Source organism: Acomys russatus, chromosome 1, assembly GCF_903995435.1.
Source record: "Acomys russatus chromosome 1, mAcoRus1.1, whole genome shotgun sequence".
Lineage (NCBI taxonomy): Eukaryota > Metazoa > Chordata > Mammalia > Rodentia > Muridae > Acomys > Acomys russatus.
In genome coordinates, this window is record NC_067137.1 from 8,920,865 (window position 1) to 8,947,770 (window position 26,906).

Sequence of the window (26,906 nt, forward strand, 5' to 3'; positions counted from 1 at the left end):
CACGCGGGCCCGCCTCTGAGTCTTTAATTTCCCATTGGGCGCCGGTGCCCGTCTTTAATTGGCAAGGTCAACTATCCATCAAACACCGCCCACCAGTGAGGCCCAACCCTTCATTATCATTTACTTTGTTCAGCCCCGCCTCCGCTTTGCACTACCTCCCTACGTCACCGACCTGCCCACCCTAGTAGCCATTGGTAGAGTCCTCCGTCAGTCAAATTACGCCCACTTGGAGACCCGTGCCTTTGTCTGATTGGTCCAAACGGAGGCCTGACCCTCCGGTTATTGGCTTCCTCGGCTTGCCCGTCCCTAAACCAATTTCCAAGCCCGTCACTCCGGCTTTTTTTTTTTAAATGAACGCGCAAAAGTATCCTAAAAGTGATTGGCTCGTCTTCGGAGATGGCCAAGCCCGGAGTCTACGGCCCTGCACTTCTGTGACCTCTAAGCCTCGCGGAAGGCGAACGCCACCAAGGAACCAACGGGCAGCCCAGTTATAGGTGGAGAGAACCGGCTCCTGATTGGCTAGAAAAGTGCCCCTGGGCCCTCATTGGAAGAGGTAGACGCCTCTCTTCGGCGTAGAGACGTGACCGGAGAGCACAGAGAGGGTCGGAAGAAAAAAAAAAGACCTAGAGAGAGAGGTGTTGTTTTGCTCCAGCCACGGGTGGGGCGCACGCGGGAGTGGAAAACTGGGCGCGTAGGGCTCTGGGGAGGTGTTGCTGGGAGGGAAAAGGCCCGGATGTGCCCTAACAATGAAATCATCTCTGGCCAATCAGAGTCTCATTGTTGGGGATACCTGCGTGACCTGTCTCTAGCAGGGGAGAGTGGGCGGGAAGTTGAGGAGGTTGAAAAAAAATCACTTGAGAAAATGGGATCGATAGTCCCTTCAGGATGGTTTTATTACGGTTCAGATTATTCTTCCGTCTTTACCCTGACCGGCCTGCCTCTCAGCCCTTGGCAGTTCGGTGTTTTGTTTGTTGGCGCTAAATTTTAAAACTCCTGTCTTCAGAGTCTTGACACTCACTATTCCTCTCTTAAAGAGCACCTGCTGTTTGCTAGGCATATACAGAAGTAAAAGTGGCAGACAGTCCCAGACCGGCATGGTAGGTGATCGCTGAAACGTGTGCGGAGAGTAGTGATGACATAAAGGATTCTCCCTCCGGGTATGACTACTAGGAAGGCTTCACAAAGACCGGGATGAATCCAGAATAAACTGCAGGAGTTCTACAAGGCAGGTGAAGAAAGCCGTCATCTAGCTACCAGATTTGGCTACAAAGTTACACAGAGAAGCCCTGTCTCGAAGGAAAAAAAAAAAAGTGAACCAGATTAATTCCTCTATATGAAAGTAATAGAGCATTTAAACATAAACATTTACCTTAAGAAAATTTAAAGACGCACATATTTACACAGGTCTTTGAAAGGCGTTTTAAACCTCATTCATACCTAAGTTAAAAAGTTAATTGGGACAATTTAAGCTTAGATCCAAGAGAGTGCTAATTCGGCTTTGGAGAGAAGGGTATATTTCTGAAACAATTGCCACGGTGAAAGTGGCAGAAATAAACACTTGATTGCAATTCAGATTTTTCTGGAAGCTCAAGCTTAAGCATAGTGTCTTAGGGTTTCTGTTGCCACAATGGAACATCATGACCAAAAAGCAAGTCGGAGAGGGAAAGAGTTTATTGGGTTTACACACCCACGTTGTAGTCCTTCACTGAAAGAAGCCAGGGCAGGAACGGGGAAAGGAGAGCTGATGAAGAGGCCATGGAGGGGAGCTGCTAACTGGCTTGCACACACATGGCCTGTTCAGCATGCTTTCTTATAGAACCCAGGAGCACCAGCCCAAGGATGGCACCACCAATGGGCAGGGCCCTCCCCCATCCATCACTAATTAAGAAAATGTTCTACAGGCTGGCCCACAGCTAGATCTCAGGGAGGCATTTCCTCAATGGCTGCTTCTCTCAGGTGACGATGGTTTGTGTCAATCTAGCAGCCCAGGCGGTGCTTATACAGGAAAGTGGGCAAGCAGAGTCTCCTGAGGTTCCGAGGTTCACTCATGCCTACAAAACTCCAAACTCTGGGGAGAAAGCTCAGAAAGGCGAATGTTTACTTTCTTGTGATTCTGGGGATTGAATTTCAAAAGGTAATTTTATGATTTGTTTTTCAAGACAGGGTCTCTCTGTGTAGCCTTGGCTGTCCTGGCTTTGTAGACCAGGCTGGCCTCAAACTCACAGCGATCCACCTGCCTCTGCCTTCCTAGTGCTGGGATTAAAGGTGTTAGCCACCATGCTTCAAAAGGTAATTTTAAAAATAATTCTTTAGGTACTGGGTTTTGTTTTTTAATTTTGTTGTTTTGGGGCTTTTGTTTGCTTTTTATTTTGTTTTTTAGCATACCAACTCTTAGACCCTATAGCACTGAGAATTGGAGACAGCCATAAAATTTTCTCTGTTTTTGTACACTGTAGGGTGAACATCAGTAAAGAAAAGGAAGTAAGCCCAAATAGTTCCCACTATCTTTTCAAGGGCCCTCACTATGGGAGCAAAAGCTTTTCATTTTTATTACGTTTAGTGAGTGTATGCATGCATGTATGTATGTATGTATGTGCATGTATGTGAGTGTGTGTCTGTGCATGTGTGTATATATGTGAATTGTGCATGTATGTGTGTGTGTGCATGTGAGTGTGTATGCCTGTGTGTCTGTGCATGTGGGTGTGTGTGAGTGTGTGTGTGTGTCTGTGTCTGTGTCTGTGTATGTGTGTAGAGTGGAGTCCAAGGACCACAGAGTCAGTTCTTAGCATCATGTAGATCCCAGAGAAGAACTCAGGCTATCAGCTTGATTGCACGCTCTTTTACCCACAGACCCATATTTGCCAGCTTAGGAAGTGTTATTTAAATGACTTGTAGAATGTGTTTCCTTAAGTCACACCTTCCCAAATAGGGACTGTGCTAAAGATTAAAAACCAAACAAACAAAAAAAGCCCTTGGATGCCCTTGAGGAGCACAAATGGACATGAGAGCACTTTCTGCCCTGCTCGCTTCCCTCTCGCTTGCTTTGGCCGACCCTAAAAAGCAATCTGAAGTTCAGTAATGTAACTGGGCTGATGATGATTGCATACAGCTCATCCTTTAATCGATAAAAATAAAATATACTGAGTTGTTTGTGCCTACGACTACAATGAGATCACGGACAAAAACAATTAGGCTAACTATCTTGTGTGAGTTACTCATGTTTAACACTAAACCCTTAAAGAAGGCCCAGAAAGAGACTTAAGTTTAAACAGTAGTGTGCATCTCTGTAGATATGGGATGTGCCATACGCAGTGAGTGCCCTCATAATGGTTCTGCAACTACCTAGTATTGAGATGATTTCATAACCACATGCTGAGCCCGGTTGCTTCAGTCACAATACCTTTCCTTAGAACCACATGCAGTGCTGTAGACACTCCTATAATGGGCATTACTCCCCAGTCTGTCATTTCAAATTGAAATAATGCTAAGTGTAAGGTGACTATCATTTTGACTCAGAGGCTCTTTTTCTTTATATTTTGGGGCATTCAATTTTGTTTGTTTTGAGACAAGGTCTCTTTATGTAGCCCTGGCGGTCCTGAAACTCCCTATGTAGTCCGTGCTTACCTCAGTGTCACCAAGATCCTGTTAAGTTTCAAAACCAGAGAGAAGCTGCTAAGGTGCCTGTTTAACATATAAAGTAGACCTGCACTCCAGGTTCCCCTAGAGCCCCTCAGTCCCTACCTGTTGTAGGGTACCCTGAACTCCCCAGCTCAGGGGCTGGGCTGCCCTTCCCCCAGAGGCTCTTCCTTATATAATACAGACATTTTGCCTGCCTGCTCATCTTTGTACCTTTGGCCTCTTCGCTGCTGTACTTGGTTACCCTCTCTCCCTTCCCCTCTGCCAACATGATTAAAGGTCATGACCACTCTGGACTCTCCCAGATGTGTCTGCCTCTACCTATGCTCTCTCACATGTCTATAATAAACTTTCTCTTCCACCATACATAGGAGCAGTCATGTCCTTTTCTTTTTTTATGTATGTATGTATGTATTTATTTATTTATTTATTTCAATCCACTTGTCTCTGTCTCCCGGGTGCCTCCATTAAAAGTGTGCACCATTGATCCAGCTCTGGGATTCTTTTTCAAATGAGGCATCAAGGCTGGGAAGATGCCTTCAGTCATAAAGAGCTTGCCTTCCAAGCACTGCAGTCTGAGTCCCATGCCCAGAACGTGTATAATAAAAAGCTGAGTTTGGTGGTGTAGGATTGTATCCGAGCACTGGGGGTGTGGAGACAGGCTCACTGGCCAACCAGCCTAGCTTAATGTAGGTGCTTCAGACCAGTAAGAGACCTCATTTGTTTTTGTTTGTTTGTTGTGGGTTTTTTTGTTTGTTTTTCAGATAGAGTTTCTCTGTGTAAACTTGGCTGTCCTGGAACTCACTCTGTAGACCATGCTGGCCTTGAACTCACAGTCATCTGCCTGCCTCTACCTTCCAGAGTGCTGGGATTAAAAGCATACTCTGCCTCACCACTCACATGATTCTGCAAACACTTGCAAATAAAATATCAGATCATCAAATTTTCAACGAACCTGGATGATCCCTAAGACCATCCTGGCTACAGGGCTTCCAACAGCACATAGTTTTCCCAGAGTTTAAATAGAGCATCATGCGTGTGTAGCACAACCTAAGACAGCTACTTTGCAATAGAAATCTTCATATGTTTTGCATTAGGAAAGTCTTATCTATTTGTGCGCCTGCTTCATACAAATTCTGAGATTGCTTGAGGCACTTGCACTTTGGTATCACACTTCAAGTACCCTGACTTGAGTACATCGAGCTACTGGGTTGATCCTAAGTCCTTACAAATGGGAGGCTGGCACTCAACCACCAGCAACTGGATGTATATCCGTTACTGTCTATTTTCCTCATATATCTAGTCATTCCAGGATTGGAGGAGTAAGTCAGTTAGTAGAGTCCTTGCTTATTATGCACAGTCTTGAGTTCAACTCCTAGCAGCACACAGTCCATGTATGGTGGTACACACCTGAAATCTCAGCACCTGGGAAATAGAAACAAGAGGATCAGGAGTTGAAGGCTATCCTTGGCTACGCATCAAGAATCCACTGAAGCCAGGCGGTAGTGGCACACTTGGGAGCAAGTTCCAGCACTTGGGAGGCAGAGGCAGAAGGATCTCTCTTGAGTTCCAGCCTGGTCTACAGAGTAAGTTTCAGGACAGCCAGGGTTACACAGAGAGAACCCCTATCTTTAAAAAATGAAAACAAACAAAACAACCACAACAAAAAGAATCCACTAGCTGGGCACAGTGGCATTCTGGAAGACAGAGATAGGTAGATCTCTGTGAGTTCGAGGCCAGCCTGGTCTACAGAGTGAGTCCAGGACAGCCAAGGCTACACAGAGAAACCCTTTCTCAGGGGGGAAAAAGAATCCACTGAGTCTGGTACTATGGCGGGCATTTTTAGCCTTTAGAGAAGGTCTTATTGTGTAGCTCAGGTTGCAGCTTACTTCATAACCAAGGCTGGCCTCAAACTCAGAGTAACCCTGCTACTTCGTCCTCCCAAGTGCTGTGCTCACATACATGATCCATCATAAATGAGGCATTCTGTTTTCGCAGAAATGTTCAACCCTCACTGTCCTAAAATGGCATTTGTCCTTATTTAAAAAAACAAAACAAAACAAAACAAAAGCCACTTACAATTGTGGGGGTGAATGCTAGGTGTGTGGATGTTCAGCAAGCAGTAAACTATTCTGTCAAAGCATTACCTTTAAAATGCCTAAGAAGACAGCCAAATGTGATGGCATATGCTTGTGATCCCAGCTCTCAAGAGGCAGAGGAGGTGGATTGCTGTGAGTTCGAGGCCAGCGTGGTCTACAAAGCGAGTCCACAACAGCCAAGGCTACACAGAGAAACCCTGTTCTGAAAAACCCAACCAACCAACAAACAGAAAAAATGCCTAAGAGGAAGCTGGAGAAATGGCTCTTTCAGTGAACCAGGCTTGGATTCCCAGCACCCACACCACAACTCAATCCCCAGTGTTCTCTTCTAGCCTCTGACAAAAGCTCACACACTACAATAAATTTGTTTTGTTTTTAAACCATAAGAAACTGGTTCTCAGCCCCACATATGTCAGCGTTTATTACAATATTTAAAATCACATTTAAGTTCTTGCCATCTTGAGGAGAAATGTCTTTTTAAACTTTAAACCATACTCTATTAGAAGTATTTTAAATAGTGGTCAAAAACAAAAATAAAATAAAATAAATAATGGTCAAAATATTCACTGTATTTGACTGTGAGTAATAGCAAGCCTGCAGAGTGGCTAAAAAGCTCTAGAGCAGCGGTTCTCAATCTGTGTGTTACCAGATACATTATGATTCATAGCAGTAGCAAAGTTACACTTATGAAGTAGCAAGGAAGGCGTTTAATGCTTGGGGATCACCTCAACACAAGGAGCTGTATTAAAGGGCGGCAGCACTAGGAAGGGCAGGATTTGCTTGGCTAGGGATTGGTATTGGTGGCCAGTGATCTCTCAAGGAGCAAAGGCACTATAGGGACACTTACTGCAGAGTCAGTTAAGATCCCCAGATTCAGAGCGGCGGCGAGGTGAGAAAGTCACATGGCTGTCCCTAACTGCGGAAGCAGATGAGGAAGTCTAGGAAGTGTTGGGTCACAGATGGCTTTGCAGCAGAGATCCTGGGGATAACAGAGCTTCAGAGTCACCTGGAGGAGTCCCTAACGCCTAGACTGCGAGACTCCAGAGATGGAGTTTCTAGTTGTATAGCTCAGCGTTGGGGATCTAGGAGTCCGCGTTTCCCGGATGATGCTGGCGCCCTGCTCAGGTGCGATGGCTCTTCTTAGTTGTCAACCGGATGACATCTAGGATTAACTAGTATCCGAGCAGCTGGGTGCATCTATGAGGGAGTTTTTTCTGAATTCAACTATGTGAAGTGGGAAGACCCACTTTTAATTCAGACCTTTTGCACTGGGAAGAGCAGGTTTCCTCTGGACCACACCACCTGCCGGCAGCGGGAGCCTATATAAAGGACGTGGAAGAAGGCAGCTGTCACTCTGCCTGCTTGCTCCCACCCTCTCGGGCAAGTCCATTCCTTTCCTGGCATAAGAGCCTACTTCTGTGTGATTCCAGTATTACTGAAGACCAGCTGAGACATCCAGCCTCATGGACTGAACAACTACGGGATTATTCTTGAACCTTCTAATATATATATATATATATATATATATATATATATATACATGCATACACATATATGTATGTATATACACTTCTGGATTGGGCTGAGGATGTAGTTCCATGGTAGAGAATTTGTCTAGCATGCGTGAGGCCACGAGTTCCATCTCCAGCACCACCCTGCCATGGGCTACTCAGGATCCATGGCCTGCTATTGATAATGTCAGTACCAGGAACATGGCCCCCTTGGCACTCATGAGCATAGATGGAAATAAACCCAAACGGAGGTAGCATCAAGATGGTTGACTGTTCAGGCACCAGTTGGTGTTCAACATAGCTGGGCCTCTCCTCCCAGGGCCATTTAGAACCTCAAGGTCTGAGGTCCTGAGGTTTCATATTTTCTAGCTTCTGTTAAAAGCAAGTGGACCCAATGCTGCAGATAATGCTTTCACTACACTGTACATAATTCATCCCCTCACCAAATGCATTAGAGCCCAGCAGGAAATGAACAGTACAGTCAGATTTGGAATACTAGGCAGCTTTTAATGAAGGACTATTTCCAAGTAAGGCAGAGGTCAATCGTAAAGTCTAGACCCTAGTGTTTTTTGCAGAGCTCCGTGTCAGCTCTCATTCATATGTCCAAGGGGATGAGAGGAAGAAAAGGCTACAGAAACAGGGGTGGAAGGCCTCGGGTAGACTGGAGCAGTGGTTCATGCCTCCCAGCATTTGTTTGGGAGGTCAAGGTAGGAGATTCATCTTGTGTTCAAAAGGTAAAAACAGGAGGAGAAAAAGGAGAGGAGAGGAGGTCTCCTCCTACAGACTCTGATTTGTGGATGAGAGACAAAAGGAACCCTCTTCAACTGAAAGTACGCCTCCCAGCCTCACCGTTTCCTTCTCTATCATCCCCTGCTAGAGTCACCCACTGGCCCAAACTACCTGGAACCCAAGGCCCAGGGTGATGCTTTGTAGCAACTGTCAACTTGACAGGGTCAGGAGGATGACACAGCATCTAGGTTAGGACATGTGAGATGGGGAAACCCAATGCCACTCTTGGATAGAGGTCCTCAACCCATGTAAAGGAGAAATGGGGGGGGGGGGGCTCCCGGTGAACACCAGCAGTCCTGGCGTGGACTCAGTGTGACCAGTTGCATCCCGCTCCCGTCGCCATACCTTCCAGGCTGGCCATGACGGATCTGTGAGCCAAAACCAATGCTTCCCACATAGCTTTTTGTCAGTTATGTTGCCATAGCAATGAAGTAACTAATCCAAGAGGAAGGATCCTGATATTAGCCTTACAGGTCACAGAGCAAGATGGAAGGGCCACGGGGCAAATGGCGGGGACAGGAGGTAGCCAGCATATATATAACATTTGCATTTTTTAAATATTTACTTTTGTCCTTTGGTCCTTTTCCACAGCTAAAGGACATACACATTGTAACAGCAACAAGTATATGGGTATATGGGGAAAACTTCTAAATTGAAATCTCAGAAAATAGTCTGGTGGCCTGAGGCCACACAGTTTTCAAACTCCCTGCCTCACAAGTATGCTCTACAGAAGTCTAGTACCCTAGGGCTTCCTAGCATGGTTATTGTAACACAATGAATGCAGAAACATACCCATGTGTTTTCTATTAAGCCAGCTGTCAAAGAAAATTTTTGAGATTTAAATGTCTCTTTCCTCACTTTTTTTTTTCTCTCTTATGGAAAATATATAGTTCTGAGCCCAGGTTGGTGGGGGCAAGGATCTAATTCTCCACAGACACCAAGTTCTAATCAGTTAATCAACATTCTAGACTCTTTAACAAAGGCAGGGTTTTACACACGCGTGAGCGTACACACACACACACACACACACACACACACACACACACACACACATACACACACGGAAAATTCAGTTCAAATTAATTTGAAATTGTAGGATCTGCTAGATCCACCACTAGATCTTTTTATTTTCTGTATTAATAGTGGTTAGGGCTGAGGATTTGAAGGCCAGGGTTCTCATGCCAGCACTGCAAAAAAAAAAAAAAAAGGAACACCACTTCTACCAATAAATGTTCAAATACATACACACACACATATATATATTATTGTATCATAAATGTGTTTGCTGAATGCAGTCATTGGTTCCCTTGGTAATCTTACAACTGTATGTATTTAACAACAATGCTGAGAAGGAATCCACTGAGACTCCATAGCAAAATGAACCCAAAAGGCCAGGATGAGACACTCCTGCTGTGCACAGTAATGTGCAGTTCAACAACCACACCTTGCTTTTGTGCAAGGCATGCAATGGATGCACAGTAACGGTTGACTGAACTGCCGCTGGAGGATTTCAAGGAGTTTGTGTTGATGCTTTCTCTTCCCTCAAAGCCACCATCCAAGGCTGGGTGTGCCTCCCCCACCCCATCCTTCTTCCTCCTAAGACAGGAAGTTGATCAAGCTATCTTCATCCTGCATGCAATCCACATAGCCTGAGAGGCCAAAACCAGTTGCCCCAGAGGCAGCCCCTCCTTGTGTTTTAGAGTTCATGTCATGCACAAGAGATGATTGAGATTAGGATTGTGACAGCGTGGGCAGTACCAGAAAGACGTTCCACAGGGTGCCCAATGGTAAATGCTGCAAACTGAAGAAGGCTTAAATGGGCTTGGCAGTGCAAAACTCTAATAGCAGCCACTCATGTAAAGAGTGTGACATGTGACATTTATGGCCAAGTTCATTTATGTTTTTCAGTCACTTTGCTACGTGTTGTTTTCTTTTACAATAAATGCTTTCTCTCAGCTAACCCTCCATCCTTCCTTTCTTAGCTCCAAAACCAAAAGGAAACATTTAAACATACTTTTCCCTTTTTTCCTTTCTTTATCTGCAACTTCTCTTTTCCCATTTACTTTTCTTTCTCTCCCAAGGTTGAGCTGACCTGAGGTCCAGGTAGACACAACAGCGATGAGTGAGGACATCAGGTCCTGGGTAGATTCTTCTATGAACAGGCAAGGGAAAAAGGGGTGGTAAGAAAACTTACCAATGAAAAACTCATGGTGAGAGAGAAATGCAGGACTTGAATGCTATTAGTCTAAAATGTTTCTTAATGAGGGTCACATCTCTGCTCCTTTAGATAAAAGCCTCCTGTGGCTGGCTAGTAGTGAAGTCCCAAACCGTTAGGTAATGGGTCAAAAGAAAGTGTCTCAAGGGCCACAGGAAGGCTGGACTTCACAGGTGACAGATTCAGGCTCTGGGCAATGTAGTTCTTCTGGATCAGCAGCCAGGGAAGATTGGTGCTAGGCACTGCAGGAAAACGAACCCTTGATGACAGCTAAAAATTCTTGAATCCTTCCTGCCACAGTCTAATTCGTGGCCTATATGCGGGGGTGGGGCATGGATCCACGTGGTACTGAAGAGTTAGTTCAGTTAGAAGCTGCTGCCTGGGAATTGGGACTGTGATGCGGTTTTAACTGTCATCTTGATCTAAATTAAAAATAATTTGGGTAAGAAGACTCAGTGGAAGATTGTAGGCGTTAGGTGGCCCATGGGCGTGTGTGTTGGGGGGGCGGGTCTTGCTTACATCAGTCGAGCTGGAAAGGCATGGCCTAAAATGAGCAGCACCACTCCCTAGATTTGGATCTTGAACTGTTTAAAAAGGAGAAAGTGTGCTGAACCCTAGGCTGGCACATATTGGTTCTCTCTCCGCTAGTGTCTGAGTGATGCAGCTACCCGCTTCAGTTCCTGTTGCCTTGGCTTCCTCACAATGGTGAACTTTAACTTGAAATTGTGAGCTAAAATTGACCTTTTTGTCCCCAAGTCTCTAAGTCAGGGTATCTTATCACAGTAATAGAAAGAAGTCAGAGACTTTGTTTGTTTGTTTGGGTTTTTTATTTATTTTTTCTTTTTTGTTTGTTTTTTCAAGACAGGGTTTTCCTGTGTAGCCAGCCTCTGCTGTCCTGGACTCGCTTACATAGACCAAGCTGGCCTTGAACCCACAGAGATCCTCCTGCCTCTGCCTCTCTGAGTGCTGGGATTACATGTGTGCACCACCACAGGAAATGGGAGCCTTTTCTTGGTGAGATTTTGGGCGTCATTTTGTCTGTCTGAAACTCCCTTTTGCTTCTGAGGTGAACAGTTAGTATGTTGCCCATAGGTCTTAAGCCCCTGCAAGCTCTCCTCCTTCCTCAGTCTCTCAGCAGCTGAAGTGGTGAGTTCACACCACTGGGCCCGCCTCAAACTTCCTTATTAGGAAAAATTCAAACACACACACAAAAAGCCAAGAATACTAGACAATGGACCCCAGGTCACATTTTCTTTTACAATCTTCAACATGTCTGCTATATCACTCCAGTCCTCTCTCCTAACCAGGATTTTCAGGGTTCCATTTCTAGCCCTCTGCTCTTTCCTAGAAATGTGTCCTGTATTAGCCTGGGCTACATAATGAGGTCCAGGCCTGCCAGGGCTACAGGATGAACATTGTCTCAGATAGATAGACAGACAGACAGACAGACAGACAGACAGACAGATAGATATAGATAGATAAAAATATATACTTTGAACAAATTTTACTATCTGGTGTTCCCATTACCTAACAAGTAGACCCTTTGTATATCTTAATTCTTAATTCTAAGTAGAAATTGAAGAGATACATAATTTTTGAAAAAGTAATTAAAAGCTAATTGATTATCTTTGAAGTAAAAAGATCAAAGACACTAAAGATTCAAAGGAAATTATTCTTTTCTGGGCACCATTTTAAACGGCATGCAAAATTGATAGATGTGTGTGAAAAATCCTCCAGTTGGGTTTCTTTTATTCTTGTCTGCATTTTAAGTCTGAATTGGGCACAGGAAATGGCTGTATCAGAGGAAGGGATACCCACCCTTTAAAGCATCATTTTTACTGTATTTTTCTGAACACAATTGATGACCCGAACTCTATTACAGTGACCACGTATCCACAAAAAACAACCACTTCATGGCTTCTAATAAAAGTTTGTAGGACCTGGGGCTGGAGAGATGGCTCAGAGGTTAAGAGCACTGGCTGCTCTTCCAAAGGTCCTGAATTCAATCCCCAGCAACCACATGGTGGCTCACAGCCATCTATAATGTGATCTTCTGACCTATAGGTGTACGTGCAGGCAGAGTACTGTGTACATAATAAATAAATCTTAAAAAAAAACAAAAACAAAAACAAGAAGAGACTTGATACCCTATGAGCATATAAAGGGGGAGGAAGTCACCCTTAGTCACAGTCATAGGGGAGGAGAGTAAGGGGAAAATGGGAGGGAGGGAGGAATGGGAGGATACAAGGGATGGGATAACAACCATTGAGATGTAACAAGAATAAATTAATAAAAAAATTTTTTTTTAAAGTTTGTAGGGCCATGGTAAGATAACACCAAATAATGACCCCTGCTAATAAGTATATAGGTCATGTCTACATTTACAATAATAACAGAATAATAAGCTGTGAAAAAAACATATTTTTGTTTCATTCCCCTGGCTGTCATGTATGTGTGTGTGTTAGAGGAATATGTGCAAGCACTATTATAAATTTCTTTTACAGTAGCCTTCAAAGATTGCTTCTGTTTGCTTAGGATAAGGTGGTCAGGTTACAGAGTCAAGCACATTGTTGCACATTTGTTTACTATCTCAGTGATCGTGTTTCTCTTCTTTTGCTGTCAGTCAGGACGACACAGAATAGTCAAAAAGTCAACATTAGGAATATAATGGGATTGTTAATGTCTGCTTCAAAGTATTTCACGGAATAGGACAAATAGCTGATAGGACCCAGGACACACTAATCTCCCAGCATCGAGATGCTGCTATGAAAGGTCTGAGAGGTAAGCCAGGCCCGGTGGTGCTCACCTGTAATCCCAGCACTCAAGGAGGCAGGGGCAGGCAGATTTCTGTGAATTTGAGGCCAGCCTGGTCTACAAAACAAGTCCAGGACAGGCAAGGCTACACAGAGAAACTCTGTTTCAAAAAGCCAAAAAAGAAAAAGAAAAGAAAAAAGAAAAAGAAAAAAAAAAAGAATCTTTTGATTCCCACCCTTACATTAAGACAAACAGGACCCAACACTAACTATAATAGTAATCAGAGCCATTTTTTAAAAAAAAGGAATTCTTACCACCAACAACTGAACTTCTTTGGTCTGCATTGATCTTCCTCTCTCTCTCCCTTTGTAGGTTTGTTTTTCAAGAGAGGGAGTTTTGTTTTGTTTTTTCTATGTAGCTCTGGTTGTCCTGGAACTTAAAATATAGACCAGGCTAGCCTCAAACTCACAGAGATCCTCCTGCCTCTGCCTCCTGAGAGTCTCTGTCCACTGCGTTCTGAGGGATCTAATGCTCTTTGCGGCAACATGGCTGTAATGATACGGTGCTGTGCAATTAATAAAGGGTTGGTTGCATATTGCATGTGTGGTGATCATGCACACGCGTGTTCACATGTGTGTGCAGGTGAGTATAGAGCACCCCCCCACACCTGAGGTTGACGTCAGAGGTCTTGCTCCATAGCTCTCCATCTTACCAACTGAGGCAAGGGCTCGTCTTGAGCCTGGAGCTTGCTGCTTTGGATAGTCTGTGAAGCCAGCTTGTTTTAGGGATTCCCTGGCTCTGCCCTCCATGACCTGCGGTTACAGGCTGGTACCACGTGGTTCGTATGTGGGCTCTTGGGATTCGAACTCCAGTGCAGCCAGTGCTTTACCCATTTGAGCCATCACCCGGCCCTTGTTCTTTACGGTGCAATGCATTATTATGTACTGTTTTAAACCTGTCTTCCATTGTTTTAGACGTGTTACATATTTTCCTCTCGACAGGACACTAAACCCTTATATCATATATCCACTGTCATCCTTATGTTAAACATGATGGCACTCTCAGTCTCCTCGATGATTTATAGGAAAATCCACAAAGAACAACTGGTTTTGTACAACTGTGGCCAGAGCTCAAGGTCAATGACTTCAAGTAATAGGAGGAGGGTGAGAGGGACTCTCACCATGTTGTTTAATTCTCTCTGATCCTCTGGCTACAGTGAAGATAAATCCACTTAAGTCAGTTTAGCTAGACAGGCGTCCATAGTCAGCAGGCAGGAGCCTTTCGTGCCTCCTGATTGCAGACTTGCAGTTCAAACTACACGAACCAGCGTCTGGAAGGTTAGAGACCAGCCAGTGTCTCCTTGGAAGGTGGTATGGCTTTTCTTTCTACCTCTGTTCACGTTCATTGTGTTAATGGGGTGAGTTTCTCTTGACTGTTCACCTATTCTCACGGTTACCCCAGCAACGACCTTCCATGGCCTAGAATATACCTGCCCCATGGGAAACTGACCCAGCCGTCACCTCCCACTCTTCAATGTCTAGGAGAAGAAGCATGATTGCTTTATAATGGGTTTGTAATAGCAATCCCTGACCCAGCTTGCTGTCACCTGGTAGCAAGAATAATGTCTTGTGGCAGCATTCTGAGTAGGGTGGAGACACAGAGGGCAGGCCACTGGACTGGTACAAGAACTCCTGTAATTCTAGCACTGCGGAAGCAGAAGCAGGAAATTCACAAGTCCAAGGGGACCTTGGCCTCCCTAGTGAGTTCCAGGCCAGCCAAGGCTATACAGTAAGACACTAGATCATCGTTGCTTCTTATCTTCTACCCCCCATAAAACTATAACAATAACAATAAGACATTAATAATAATAATAATTAATAATAATGTAGAATTCATGTGTGTAGTATCAGCTACATTAGAAAGCTGACACAGAAATATCACCTGAGCTCATGAGTTATGGGCTAGCCTGGGCTCCATAGAGAAGCTCTCAAAAAGAAGAGAAAAGGGCCTGCGGGTGTGGCTCAATTGGTAGAGTGCTTGGCTAACACCAATGAGTTTGCTCCCCAGCACTTCATAAACTTAGTCAGATGGTGCATGTCTACAACCCCAACACTTAGGAAGGAGGGATAGAGTGACCAGAAAGTTGAGATCATCCTAGACTGCAAACCAAGCTCAAGACCAGCCTGGGACACAGGACCCTATCTTTTTTTTTTTTTTTTAAAGGAGGAAGAATAGAAAAGAAAGAATAATTTAAAGTTAAAATATTTGTGTGTAAAATTGTAATAACAGCTGTCATGAGTGTCCTCCTAACTCATAACCCACTCATTTATTTACTTTTTTCTTTGTGCCAGAGATTGAACCCATCATAAAACCCACTTTTTTTTTTTTCCTGCCCCTTTGACCAGGCCAGGGTGGCATTCTTCCCAAGACAGGCCAAACTGTTTTTCTCCTTAAATATTGACTCAAAACTGAGAAAATGGGGCTGAAGAGATGGCTCAGAGGTTAAGAGCACTGGCTGCTCTTCCCGGGGTGCCGGGTTCAATTCTCAGCAACCACATGGCAGCTCACTCCTCCCTGTAACTCCACTTCCAGACGATCTGACACCCCCACACAGACATACATGCAGGCAACACACCAATGTACATGAAATAAAAATAAATTTTTAAAAACTGAGAAAATGCCCATCAGCTTGGACCAGTCTTTTGAGAGGAGAGGCCGCGAGTTGGACCCATTTCAGAGCCACCAGGTCCCATGCTGCAGCCAGGGAAAGGGAGAGAGAAGAAAGTCGCAGACATCCTGGGAGGACTGGAGGGAAAGAGGGAAGCATGCTCCGGATTCCTCAAGGCTCAGTGTCTCTGATTCCTAGAGCCCAGCAGTATCATTGCCTTGAACCCTGTAAGCCATCTCCACATTCTTTTTTGCTTAAATTACTTTGTGTTGGTTACTATTCGCAGCAAAAATAGTTGTAACTGAGACAGCCAGATTAAAAGTGAGGAAAAAGCTTTCCTATAATTATCCATTGAGGCGCAGCGGTTGTGCTGAGATGCCGATATTTCATTGCCATGAAAGACTTCTAAATTTGTCTTGCAGAATTGTATGTCTGTGTGGCTATAGAGTACAAAATCTGTTGGTGACTCACGAGGATTAAATAGTATAAAACGTCTCTGTATCCTGACCATCACTAGGGAGTCTCTCTCTCTCTCTCTCTCTCTCTCTCTCTCTCTCTCTCTCTCTCTCTCTCTGTCCCCACCATCTCTCTTTTTCTTTCTATAGAACCAGGGATTGAACCCAGCGTCTCATGAATGTGAGGCAAGTGCTCTACCACTGAGCTATATGTTCTTGTCTAGATGATTTCCTGAAAAGCAACAATCTAAACAATAAAATTAGCCTTGACCTTTTTTGTCGCCCGGTATACTTGTTATTATAATTTATGTTTTCAGGCATTTATACATAGCCTATCATTTAGCACTGTGGGAAGTATTTCAGCATGTTTGCTTATTAACTTAAGCTTTCACACTACTGAGATAGAAAAATCTAGATTCTTCATAATCTTATCATCTCTAGCTATTCTTCCATGTGTGTGCAACCCACAGCCATCTTAGTGTGCTTTCCCCTGACAACAAACAAGCTTGAGCACATTTTTATTTTCCTTGGTCATTTGAACAGCTCCTTTTATGCGGGGCCTGTCTAAGACTCCGCCTCCCACATTTTTCTGATTTTTATGAATTCTCTATAGATTCTAAACCCAAGCCCTTTGTGCTGTCCATTTCGAGTCTCTTCTCTCCCATATACACGCTTAACATTTTCATCCTCAAATTTTTTACACAGAAGAAATCGTGATGTATTCTTTCCACTGCCAACTTTTTCTTAAACACACAATGATTTCAGTTATTTGGGATAAATTCCAATGAAACAAGACCCTCAAATGGCACTCTTCCATGTTTGTTTTACAAGTGATCCCCAAATGAAACCGACACAGTAGGTGATCAGTCCCTCTGGGTCTGCTAAGGGATTATAAACACTTGTGGCAAATGTGAACCCCACACTGACTTTGGAATACAGGGAACCTGTGAGTGGAGAGACTGGGAGTTGGGGGTTTCTTTGGAAATGATGTTCTCCCACTTTCACTTTGACATGGGGCAGGGAGGGTGCCCCTCATCACCTCAAACCAAACTCAAGTGTCTTGAGATGTAGCTTGCACAGAACACAGGGTTGGATGCCTCAGATCAGGGAGAGACTCTAGAAAATGCCCGCTGGAGTCTGAGGAATGACTTGAGTCTGAAGTGCAGGCATGTGGCGAAACCATCGCCTGAATGCCCAAGGGTGTCAGCTATGAACAGGACTCTCATGACAATAGTAAAGGTGACTTAGTCCCAAGGAATGGGCGGTGGGGGGGGGGGGGAATCTGTACAAAATGTAGCCCTGGGTCATCTGGAAAGGAACCTCGTGGGTAAAAGAACCAGTACAAACCTAGGGTGAGAGAGCCATGGAAAGCAGATAGCCAGAGAAGTGCTGTGTGCGTGACAGCTATCCTCAAAGCAGCTGAGTAAGAAAGGCAACCTCTGAGAAAACATCTTAGAGGAAAGGCCAGGTTTGGGCATTCTCCATGCCCAGGGCACACTCATGCCCAGTGACCCAGTGACAGCAGCCACTTTCCTTTTCACTCTGGTCTTCCTTTGCTACGGTACATGGAGCAATTAGGATCAGAGGAGGGGACACAGAGAGGAGGCGGGGAGGAGAGGTGGAGCTGGCAAGGTAGTCCTCCACTTGAGGCCCCAAGATCAAAGCAGGCTTGAACTGGCGAGAGAAGGCTGGGCTCTGAGCATGTTTTGGGATTTAGAGACGGCCTTAAGAGCCCGGTGTCATGGCACACACCTTTAGTCCCAGCACTCAGGAGACCGAGGCAGGCAGATCGCTGTGACTTGGAGGCCAGCCTGGTCTACAAAGTGAGTCTAGGACGCCAAGGCTACACAGAGAAACTTTGTCTTGAAAAAAAGAAAGGAAGGAAGGAAGAAAGGAAGAAAGAAAGAAACTGCCTTCAGAAACTGTATCTATGAGATTAGAAGAGGTGGGAGCTGTATCTGCTCTCACCCTTGGTCCATCTTTTAGTCTTCAAGATGGTGTTTATTTATTTATTTATTTATTTATTTATTTATTTATTTATTATTTTGAGCCACCATGTGGTTGCTGGGAGTTGAACTCAGGACCTCTGGAAGAATAATCAGTGCTCTTACCAACTGAGCCATCTCTCCAGCCTAGTGTTTAACGTTTTTAATCTCTAAATATCTGTTCGGCTTTTCATATTTTATTGGTATGTATGCAGTGTGTGTGTGTGTGTGTGTGTGTGTGTGTGTGTGTGTGTGTGTGTGTGTGTAGATGTCTGTGAGCAGGTGAACACGCAGGCATGTGGAGGCCTGGGGTCTCCCACTAAATCTGAAGCTCAGCCTATTTGGCTAGACTGATTGGCCAGAAGCGAACAAGAATCCTCCATGGGTGCTGGGACCCCAAACTCAAGACCTCCTGTTTGCACAGCTAGCAGTGCCCAGTGAGTGTCCCCCAGCCAGTCTTCACCATGTTGTGACACAGTTTTATATTCTTCACTCATATTTTTAAAGCTTGTGGGTTTTTTTTTTTTCCTTTCAGTATCTTAAACACAGCAAGTTTTCTTTCTCCCTCCTCCCATCCCTCAACCTAGACTTCAACACGTGACAGGCAAGCTTTCTGTCACTGAGCCATTGCTAGCCCTAAACTTAGATGGCTCTGACAACTGCAGCGGCTGCGATCTTTACTGATCTGAGTGAGCTGTTTTATTTTTACTGGACCTTGTCCTAAGTGCCTCATTTCTTTTGTGTTATTGGGTTTGTTTGTTTGTTTGCTCTCTGTCTGCTTGTCTGTCTCTCACACACACAGAAACATAGACAGACAGACACACACACACACAGAGAAAGACAGACTGACAGACAGGCAGACACATAGACAGACAGACAGACACACTCAGAGGGGGGCAGGGAGAGAGGGAGACAGACAGACAGACAGACAGAGCTGGATGGCGAGCCTTGGTATTTGATCGACGGGATTTCCTTGAGGTGCAGGTTGAAGCTGTGCCGGCCTTGCCTATTGCCTATTGCCTAAGGGAGTTACTAATTTGGGAGAACGTCAAGTTCTCTGAGCAGCTGAGGTTGCAGGCCTACAGGGAGCATGCTTTCCAGCTGAACATGAACCTTGTGTAACAGACCTTCAGGGAGGTGTTTGGCTTGGTTTTGGTTTTTCGAGACAGGGTTTCTCTGTGTAACAGAGCCCTGGCCTGGATTCTGTAGACCAGGCTGCCTTCAAACTCACAGAGATCCTCCTGCCTCTCCCTCTCTAGGGCTGGGATTAAAAGCTGCCATCTCTCTAGCATCCAGCTTAGGTTTTTGAGATGGGGGTCTCATTATACAGTCCTGGCTGGCCGTGAGCTTTCAAGACCTGCTTCTGTGCTCTGAGTGCTAGGGCAGCAGACATGACTCTCCACACCAAGCTTTCTTCTAACCTTAAACTGATCAGAGAGAAACAAACTGACTTTAGATTGTGGGCCATTCTATAATGAATTGGCTTACAATCTTTAAAAATATTAGGGTCAACTGGGCAGTCTTGGTGCACGCCTTTAATCCCAGTGCTTGGGAGGCAGAGGCAGGCAGATCGCTGTGAGTTCAAGGCCAGCCTGGTCTACAGAGTGAGTCCAGGACAGTCAAGGCTACATAGAGAAACCCTGTCTCAAAAAGCCAATATATATATATATTAGTTTCATATGAAAAATACCACAATGAAGCCCGTTATTTTCTCTGCTAGCATAAAAAAAAAAAGTAACCAGGAAACGGTGGAACACGCCTTTAATCCTAGCACTCAGGAGGCAGAGGCCAGCCTGGTCTACAAAGTGAGTTCCAGGACAGCCAAGGCTACACAGAAAAATCTATCTGGGGGGGAGGAGGGGAGAGCAAAACAAAAAGAGCAAAAGAAAGAAAAAATATTAGTGTCATAAATAGAACCAAGAAGGGTAAAACAAATGACTTTTACAAGTTAGATAAGTCTAGACAGACATGAACTTCAGTTAAATTCTAGAGGAAAACTAGGGTTTTTTGGTTTTGTTTGTTTATTTTTGTTTTGGTTTTTTTTTTTTTTTTTCCAGACAGAGTTTCTCTGTGTAATAGCCCTAGCTGTTCTAGAACTCTCTTTGTAAAGCAGGCTGGCCTTGAACTCACAGTGATTCACCTGCCTCTGCCTCCCGAGTGCACCACAACTCCTGGCTGAGGAAAAGTAATTTTAAAGGTCATCTGAGGAATAACTTTTAAGGTCTGAGTATGTGTTAGATAATTCTGACAGTCATTCTAATGTAGGGAGAACAATTTTTTGTAACAATGTCTTTGTCTTAGGATATATATATTAACTGTTGAAGGATAAAGTTTTACTATATAGATCTCATAATATTTAAGTGATTTAGTTTAAAAAATAATGTAGAAACAGATGGGAAGATGAAACAAGGTTATAGACATAAAGACAGGAAATTGGGTAAAGGATACATTTGATTGTACTACTTTTTCACAGTTTTGTAGGTTTGATTCCCACCTCTAACCCCCACTTTGAGGCAAGGTTTCACATACCCCAGGCTGGTCCCTGAACTTACTATATAAGCAAGGATGACCTTGGCCTCATGACCCTTCTGGCTCTGCCTTCCAAGAGTTAAAACTATAGTCGTACCCCACCATGCCCATGCGAGTTGGATAATTTTCAAAGTAAACGTTTTAGAGAAAATTCGGATGGGAGAGGTAGTGGCTCAGTGGTGGAACACTTGCTCACTTAACTTGGCATGAAAACGCCCTGAGTTCAGTCCCCAACATCAAAACAAAACAACAACAAAAATGCACACACACACACACACACACACACCAAAAAAAACCAGCTTCACAAAAATATGTAAATATTTGTAACAGTTCTGAAGTGTGCCTGGGAAATCACACCAAACATATAGGCAATGGATTATAGGGCTGGAGAGATAGATGGCTCAGCAATTTCAAGCACATGTTGCTCTTACAGAGGTCCTGGGTTCCATTGCTGGTGCTCATATGGTGGCTCAGGACCATCCATAATTCCAGTTCTAGGGGATCCAACACCCTCTGCTGGCCTCCCTGGGCACCTGACACACACATGGTACATATATATAGTAGACAGGCAAATAGCCCATACATGTAAAATGAAAAATTTTTAAATCTTTTAAAAATGTTATACTTCGGCGGTTCTGTCAATAACCAGAATATTAAATGTTTATGTTGGCCTCTGGCAAAAGTCAGGTAGACTTTTGTGAGTGTTGTATAATTATTCTAAGGGAGTATTTTATCCTTGAGCTCTACCCTGCAGTGGAAGAAGGTCTCACAGCTCCCCCGGTAGTGATGGAGCGGGATGAAAACTCCCAGGCACGCTCCTTCCTCCTGTGCAGAGAAACAGTCACGGCCTTACTGTGCTCTAGAACCCAAGAAGCTACTTCCTGATTTCAGATGGCTGACCTTGGCAATGATTTCTAAGTAATTCCAAGGTCCTGGAGATTGTCTTAGGGAGAAAGGAAGAGAATGTTCCAGAAACATTGTTATCTAGAGTCGAGTTTGAGAATGTGTTTGGGGCCTTAGAAACAAGAGGACAAGGCTCTCTTTGACAGGAAGTCGTTGAGTGTTTAAGCAGATAGAGACTTTGAGGTGCTCTAGCAGATAGGATGGGTCTGGGGGCGGGAACTGATGTCTAGAATTCGGCCCTTACTTCTGGAACTATACTGAGGTGTCCATTTCACACCTCAAACTCAGAAGGAAGCAACCATGCCCTCCAGCATCTCTGTTCTTCATCCTGACCCCTTGGCATGGCTCCATTTTAAGCTACAGTCTTCCCTGCCTATGTGTTTTCACACTCTTGTGTGTCCTGCTTCCCCAGTGCTGTGTGTCTGACCGTTCCATCCTGCTTGGGATCTTTTCTCATTACCTCAAACTCATGTTGCTCCATCATGCCATATTGGCATTTTAAATGAGATAAATCTTTGTGATAGGGGCTGTCCTGGACATTGTATGACATTTCCTAGGGTCTTTGACCTTTATCCATTATTTAATTGCACGCTAATTAATTACCTTTTTTCTCTTTCTTTCTTCATTTTTCTTTTTTTGTTTTGGTCTTATACTCAAATACCAGAAGAAGCAACTTAAGGGAAAAGGATTTACTTATTAGTCTCAGGATTTGAAAGATAACAGTTCTCCCTGGTGTGGAAGGCATGGTAGAGTTCCTACATGGTGTTTGGAGTGTATGTTTGAAATACGTCACGTTTGGGCAGACCAGGAAGCAGAGAAACTGGAGCTGGGAGCAGAATTGGGCAAATCCTCCTCAAGGCCTGCCTTCCACTGACCCACTTCTACAAGGCTGGTCCCTGCGTCCCAAGAACAGCAACACCAGGTGGGGATCAGGTGTCCAAACATGAAAATCCATGGGAGACAATTGTGACCGAACCATAGCACATCCCCTCAGGTTTGAAAGTCAAGTGCGTCCAGATGGTACCAGGTGTTGCAGAAGGGTAGACTCTCTGGTGATGGGGACCTTCTGGTCTCATCTCTCACTCTGGTGTTCCCACATTCACTTCAATACTTGAGGAACCAAGCGTGCCAAGGAAGTGTAGAACTGAGCTGCTCCCAGCCGCTCAGCTTTTGATTAGAAAGAGTTTTCACACACAACATGGCTCCTTCTCCAAGGACATCAGAACCGTCATAAACACAAGCCCCACTGCAGTGCCTCTCTCCAGACAATGGTGAAGAAAGACAAATCAGTGAGCACACCAAGGACACTTGCTCCTTCTGTGGCAAAACCAAGCTACAGAGACGGGGCTGCTGCCATTGACACTGACTAGGCCGGCTGGTCTTCAAAGTGAGTTCCAGGACAGCCAGGCCCAAATGGAGAAACAAAAAACCAAATTAGACTTTTAAATAAGGGTTCTGGGAGGAAGAAAACCAGATGTCAAATAAGCCAATGTACTGCATCCACCTACAGTTTTCCCTGTGTGGGGGCTCCTCTTGTCCTCTTCAGTTCTCACCACCCACCCCACCCTTTCCCCACTCTTCTCCACCTTACGTGACTCCTCTCCAGTCCTTAAACTTGTCAAGGTCGCTCTCCCGTGCCCTACTTGCTATTTCCTTAGCCTAGAGAGCGATTCCTGACACTTTCTCTCAAATGAGGTTTATTTCCTCATTTTCTCCCCATTAAACATTAGCTTCTCACTGAAGCTTTCCCTGACCACCCTACTAAAACAGCACCTCCCTGGAGTCTGTCCCCTCCTCCGTACTGAATGTTTCTTTTCAGTTCTTTTCACTAATATGTGTTATCTCTTTGCTTGCTGTCTTCTACCCTCCATTAGAATGTAATCTCCCTCTGTTAAATTAGTAACTATATGGCTCTTCTGGATCACTCTAGACTTTTCTTTCTTTCTTTCTTTCTTTCTTTCTCTCTTTCTTTTTTTCTTTTCCAAGACAGGGTTTCTCTATGCTGTCTCAGCTGTCCTGGACTCACTTTGTAGACTGGGCTGGCCTGGAACTCACAACAATCCACCTGCCTCTGGCTCCCGAGTGCTACAATTAAAGGCGTGCACTGTCACCATGCCAGGCTCCCCTCTAGATTTTTCTTAGCTTCACCCCATCATAATGTTTTTCATAATTAAGATTCATATTTGCCTTGGGGCTGAAAGTGTGGCTCACTGGTTAACCCCTTGCCTAGCATGCATAGGTCCCTGGATTTGGTCCCCAGAAAAAAAGTTCAGCTGGGCAGAAATACATAAAATTATAAGGAGTATATCAAAATGGCTAAGAGATGAAGGTGAGGCAACCAGATTTGAGTTATACAGTTATAGAGAGACCAGCTCCAACACTGGGGAATCAGAAGATTTTACAAGGAGAGCTTAAGTGTAGGAAAGCATGAATGATCATCTATGCTGTAAATTATAATAAATAAGTAAATATATGATGGTACAAACACTTAATACTATCACTCTGGAAACAGAAGGAGCATGAGCTGAAATCCAGTCTTGGCTGCAAAGTCCTAAGCTAGTTTAGAGACTGTAGCATCTCAAAAAAAAAAAGAAAGAGGGAAAAAGAAGAAAAGAAAAGAAGAGAGGAAGAAAAGGAAGAGAGACAGAAAGAGGGGTTGAGGTGGAGGAAGAAGAATAGGAAGAAGAGGAGTTTTAATCCAGTAACATGGCTGCTCTGGCAAGAGATCACATGCAAAGACCTTCTAGGTCTATGTGATCTGGCTGGAATGACATACCTTTTGGTTTTGGGTTTGGGTTTGGGTTTTTGTTTTGTTTTGTTTTTGTTTTTGAGACAAGGTTTCTCTATGCAGCTTTGGCCATCCTGGACTCAGTTGGTAGGCCAGCTGGCCTCGAGCTCACAGCACTCCCTGAGTGCTGGGATTAAAGGCGTGTGCCACCACATCTGGCTGGAATGACACACCTTTAATCTCTCTGGATGGAATGCAGGTATGCTTGTAGTGCCAACCTTTAATTCCAAACAATGATGGTAAAGTTAGTTTGTAGAAGGAAGAAACCATGTTTGAAAGTGACATCTAATTGAGGGACAGACAAAGTGACAAATCAGGGAAAGAATTGACAGAGTAGGATACACCCAACTTTCATGAGAACAGACAGGAAAGAGAAGTTACTTAAGAGCAGTATAGTAAAGCTGAGACAGTAGAGCAGGGTACAGCAGAGAGAGTAGAAAGGACAACACAGCAGAGAGCCCAGTAGAAAAGATGGGACAGTAGAGTTGGTTTTGGTACAATACAGTATAGTACAGACAGTTCAGTGTAGTTCAGTTGAGTTCGGTTGAGTTTGTGGAGTTCAGAAGCAGAGCAATTCAGGAGAAGCTGAGAGAAGCCAGTTTGAGTCAGCTTGGAGAGGAGTTTTGAGCCAGAACAGCTGAATGGAGCCAGCCAGCCAGAGTTCTGAAAGAACTAAAGGGCCAGTTATTGGATAGTAAGCCTCTGAGAAGACAATTAGATCAGGAGAATGAAAGTTACTTTTATAGGACAGTCAATGAAAGGGCGTGATTAGGCAAGAAACATGACAAATACAGATGCTCACAAAAATATATGAAAAGAAAAATGCAAATTTAAAAAACAGTGCATTGTTGCCCTTTCCAATTGGCAACAATTAGAATGAGTGATACTGAGTATCGGTAGTGTTATATTAAGGCTGATGTCTGTTCATATGCTCTTTGTGGGTGTGTGAATTAGGCAGCCATTCTCAAGTGTTCCTCCTTGGAAAATCAGATGCTTCTCCATGTGCATGTAGCGGCACGGTTGGTGTAAATGAGGTCAAATCTGGAAAGAATTCAATAGCTAGAAGAAAATGGTTTTTAAAAATCGGGAATGTTTTTGTTACTAGATACTAAATAAGCATAAAAAATGAAATGAAGTCGTATCAGCCAACATAGTGTGTCTTGTTGGCTCCGATGCGGCAAGCAGATAAGCGTATGTAGACTGCGATCCTGTGGGAGAAAAGCTAGGCACACCTGTTCGGAAAGATATAGATCAAAGTTAATTTCCAGTGCTCGGTTAGCAAAAAGATCCCTCTACCTCTTTAGTAGTAAGGTAGAAAGGAAGGAAAATGAAAAATTTTGTTTGTTTCCACTTCTAATTATGTCTAAGGCGGTTTGACTAAGAATGTCCCCCATAGGCTCATATATTTGAATACTTAGTCATCAGGGAGTGGCCCTGCTTGAGAAGGATTAGGAGGTGTGGCCTTGTTGGAGGAAGTGTGTCGCTGAGGGTAGGCTCTGAGGTTTCCAAAGCCCAAGCCAGCCCCAGTCCCTCTCTCTTCCTGCAGCTGTGGATCCAGAAATAGAACTCGCAGCTCCTTTTCTGGCACCAGGTCTGCCAGCAGGCTGCCATGCTCCATGCCGTGATGAGAACGGGCTAACCCTCTGAACTGTAAGCTGGTCCCAGCTAAGTGGTTTCCTCTATCAGTTGCTATGGCCATGGTGTCTCTTCACAGCAATAGCACACTGACTAAGACACCACCACACACATTCTCTGTTATTACTTGAAGTGGAGCAGATTAATGGTTTGGTTGAAAACTGCTTAGCATGGATGCGTCAGCTGTAGAAAAGGTCAGCCTACACTAGTCCTGGGGAAACACAATTACCAACAAACCCTCCCAACCCAGGAAAATCTCTCCCTGAAGAAGAAGAAGAGAAAGAGAACTGTTCTATTACCAAATGCGCATTAAATCAGGATGTGAGACGCAAACTCTCAGCTCACTTGAGAGGTTTGCAGAGACCAAAAAGAATCTGATGTTTCTTGTGGCTAAGTGGATAGGTAGGCTCCACAGTCAGACAGCAAGGCAGGCAAGCCCAGGCATCCCTCAGGGCCTGGTGGGTGGGTGGGTGGGTGGAGAGCCATCATCTTCAGTGATTAGATTTCAAAGAGAGCTCCCAGGTCCACAGAAAACATCCCTGATCGTGGACACTGGCCACAGGTTTGGTTAGCCATTAAAAAGATTTACAGCCTTTGGAAAAGGACAGAGAAGTAAATCATGCGGGGATTGAGAGAATTGAAGAGTCTCCTTCACAGTAAGTGGAACATTTATTCTTGCTTTTACCCTAGATCCGGCCTTACAATCACTCTGAGGTCTCAGACTTACTTCACCCACTTCCCTTGTCATTTATTTACTTTTAATGTGAGCACCAGGTTGCAGCTCTCTGATAGAATGTTCGATGACGTGTGCAAAGCTCTGGGCTTCGCCACCTCCCCGACATGTTCACGTTTCCCATCATGCATAGATAGACTTAACTCTATGGTTTTTCACTGGCCGTGGTGGTGCACACGTTTAGTTTCAACACTTGGGAAGCAGAA

General features: G+C 44.4%; 1 pseudogene; it reads left to right on the forward strand.

Annotated features, from left to right (window-relative positions):
• The first annotated feature begins 6,663 nt into the window (after positions 1-6,663).
• The window catches only part of LOC127195518 (40S ribosomal protein S2-like), a 35,495-nt pseudogene continuing 15,252 nt past the window's right edge, over positions 6,664-26,906 (forward strand).